This window comes from Condylura cristata, unplaced genomic scaffold (assembly GCF_000260355.1).
Source record: "Condylura cristata isolate star-nosed mole 26May11 unplaced genomic scaffold, ConCri1.0 scaffold00030, whole genome shotgun sequence".
Classification (NCBI taxonomy): Eukaryota; Metazoa; Chordata; class Mammalia; order Eulipotyphla; family Talpidae; genus Condylura; species Condylura cristata.
Window position 1 is genome coordinate 13,738,476 of NW_004567131.1, and position 3,867 is coordinate 13,742,342.

Sequence of the window (3,867 nt, forward strand, 5' to 3'; positions counted from 1 at the left end):
AACAGTTGCATTGAGTTTGTAATTGATAATGGAGGGGGATGGGCAGCTACCCATGGAAGTACCTTTGCTCCCCCTCTCTCCAGAGGGGTCCCCTCTCTTTCCACCCTTTCTCCCCTTTGGGGTGCTCATTTCCCATAAAGCTCTTTCTGCAGCTCCCCAAGTGAGGGGCGCGACGGCATTATCTCCCAGTCAAGGAGCAGAGCTCCTCACACTATCTGCTGTCAGCTTCCCACAACTGAGAGCCAAGTTCTTTCCCATAGCTGGTAGTTTGTATATTACACTAGAAAGCTGAATATATTTATAATAATTCTAGAAATCATTTTGGAAACAGTAACATCTACTACTCATCCTGTAGACTCACATCAACCCAGGACCTTCCTTCTTCTCTTAGGAAAAGGATACAAAGTTCTTGGAACACGGGTCTGACTGGTGGTCCATTCTGATCATTGAGTTATGACAAATGGTCACATGTAAGAGGGGCCGCCCCAACTCTAGGTGTAGGAGGGAAAATGAGTGTATTTGTCATGCTGGCTAGCATTCTCCCCAAGGAAAAGACTTTCACCAGCTTAGGCAAAAGAGATTGTTTCTCTGGATGGGCCTCTCTCCCTCACCCTGCTACCCCCCACAGCGCTGGTGAACTTGGACCCTCCCTTCGGGCTTTGTTCCTCTCACCCAACCAGCACAGGGGCAGACTCCATTTTGTCAGCAGCCCCGGGGCTGAATAGCATAACCAAAGCAAAGTCAGCCTCTTCCCTGTCCCTCTGGATGTGGACAGACCCCCACCCTAAGCGCCCAACAGCTTAGCAACCTCCAGTCTCTATGGGGTGCTAGAATTTCCTTGGCTGGCAGGCTCCGCTGGTGAGGGGAGAGAGTCAGGGGTTTATCAGAGTTCATCAGACTGTCTAACAGCAGGCGCCGGACTGCCAGAATTGCAGACTTGAATTTCAACCGCTTTCTCTGCTTAACACCTCGCTGGCCCTCCCCACCGCCACTCCACACATAATAAGCTCCATTCTTTTCCAGAAAGCTCAGCAGCCAGGGGACCTACCGCATGGGGACAAGAATGACTTTACTACCGAATTTGCTGGATTGTTCTCTCTCTTGCGTACATTTGCTGTAACCCTAGCAGGCTCCGGGCAAAGAGGACTGCAAGGTCTTCCTCCTGCTGGGAATGGCCAGGCTGGAGCCGTAACTTGGGCCTGGCTTCACAGGCTCAGTGGTCATCAGCGGTCACTGGGTGTTAGCTACCACCAGGACCCCATGAGCCAGAGTGCCTCGTGGCTCCCTGACCCTTCAAGGAGGTCTTGGGAACTGCTTTAGTCTAAATGTTAAAGTAGGAAAGGAAAGAGTGGGGGGAAGAAAGCAAATAACAATCCAGCTACTGTGCCTAGAATTAGACTTGGCTCCTAAGAGGTGGACATTTGGGAGTAATCCAGGGTAGTGAAGGTCACTTAAGGACCCGGACTGGGTGAATTAGGCTTCAACCATAGCCCAGGGCACGTCTGGGTGATTGTGGTTTGGCTGACCCCAGAACAAGGGAGCAAAGGATCTTCTGTTTTAGTAAGAGACAACTGAGGTTTAGCTTTTTTTTTTTTTAAGAGAGGACGATTTCAGAGTTATCAGGTGCTCAAGAATGTTGATGATTCAAAAGATGTTAAGCATCAAGCATCAGTGTGTTGCAATATAGGAGATGATTCTGTATTTACTCTTACGCCACTTGTTTTTAATTTTACATTTGAGTTTTGTTAATACATATTTATTTATTAAATACTGGCTCTTTTGTTGAGTTGAAGTGCCATTGTTCTACAGTGTATCATCCTCAATTTAATTGCTGCAAACCACTTATCTTTGGCCTTGTGATGAATACAGCCACCTCACAGTCACTGAGGCTATTTCTTAGTTTCAGTTTTTTTTTTTTTTTAAAAGATATATTTATTTGTGCATACAGAACTGGGGTACAGGCCAGAGGCTCAGGGACGGTGAGAGGCTTCACCAGAGACAGAGTGGGGAACAGAACAGGCAGATCGACGAAGTACACTGCTGAGGGGAGCAGCGGGCGGGTCAGGAGAGGTCTGCCACACCATGTGGTCACCTCCGGGGCAGGTGGGAATCGAACTCATGAGGAAGCTGCTTTAGATTCTCAGTGCTGTGCTTTAACCCGCTGCGCCACCAGGGAGGGCCTCAGTTTGTTTTTTATTAGAAAAAGGCAAGGAACAAACTGCCCATAAAACTTTGCATATATTGCAAACATTTGTCTATTTATGCAACAAATTCATAAAAGCAAAAACAGGCGTTTGATCAGGCCAGACCCTTTGGCTTCCCACGGAACAGTGGGGCTTGCTTTTCCTTCTCCCACCCCTTCCCCTCTGCTAGCTCCAGAATAAGGCCTGATGTTCCTGGTGTGGGGCCAGTGTGGGTAGAGACATGGACAAGCAAATTAGGATCAGGTGTCAGGACCAACATTCCCTGTGGGTCTCAGGCAGTGGGGTGAGAGCAGGAACGGAAGGAGGGGGAGAGGATGGGACCTAAGCCTGCCCCCCTCAGTGGACGTGAAGACCCTCTGAAATCTGTCACCATCCTGAGCATTGCAGTTTGTCATCCAGCTTGGCCCCTGTCATCTGAACTGTGGTGATGGAGGACTTGCAGGTGTGTCCTGATAATGCCAGAGAACATTTTACTCAGGTGTTTTTCCTTTGGGTCATGGGGTTCTCCGAATGTCAACATGTACCTGAACCATAACCACAAGGGACTGATCCCAGCAGCCTGTGGGTCCTGTTGTCAGAGCTACCTGTGGGTTCTTTCCTTTCTCTCTCCTTGCCAGACCACTCCTCCCCTCAGGACTTGCTTATTTCTATAGAATCCAGGACAGTCTTCCTAGCACTGCACCGGGGTTTCACAGAAGAGAAGGCCTTGGTGCCTCAGCCCACATCTCCCTGCTAAGTACAGTTGAGAGTCATTAATCATGGGAATAGTGGTTTTGCCTGGGCCTCTCCCAAGGCAGACATGTGACATCTGAAAACCTGTGAAAAGACAGGTGAGTTCTGTCTTTCTTGACTTCTGAGTATCTTGACTTCCAGGTTGGGAGCTAGGACACTCCTTCCTCAGCTGGATCCCCAAGCCTGAGCTCCCCAGCTGTCTTTCTGTGACAGCCATTTGCTTCAGAAATCTGCCAACTCTGGAAGATGTTTCCTAGGCTGTCATTTCTAAGGGAAAGAGAGAAGGATGTGCTTGGAGCCATCCTGTGGTCTCCAACCCAGCAGAATTTCCTGCTCACTTTTGGCCCAGACCAGTGGTAAAAGAAAAGCCCAACATTCAAGACAGAGGACATCGTTTTTAAAAGGAAAATCCACACAGAAATCATTGGGTGAGGGTATCTAGAGCACAGAGAATCTTTTCTTTTTGGCCTAATGCACAGCTGATACACATAGGTTGACCCTGGATCACCAGTGGCCCCTCCAGCCCCCAGTAGTCATAGAACAAGCCACTCCTGTTTGGGCCAAAGCATCCTGGAGTCATGGCACATGTCCAGCCCATGCTAAAATATCTGATCTATCAGGAGGGCAAGTTAGCCAGTTTCCAAGTTTCATTTCTTCTTTTTTCTTTTTAAAGATTTATTTATTTGTGCATACAAGAACTGGGGTAAAGGCCAGAGGTGTGGGAGTGAGAAGATTTGCCAGCAAGAGTGGGGAGCAGAACATGCAGTATATTTCTACTGAAATATACTGCTCAGGGGAGCAGCGGACGAGACAGGATAGGTCTGCTGTGCCATGTGGGTCAGCTTCTCCTGGCCAGGGGTAGAACTCGTTCTGCAGTGGCTGCAGACAGCTTCATAGTGCTGTGCTTTAACCCATTGCACCACCAGGGAGG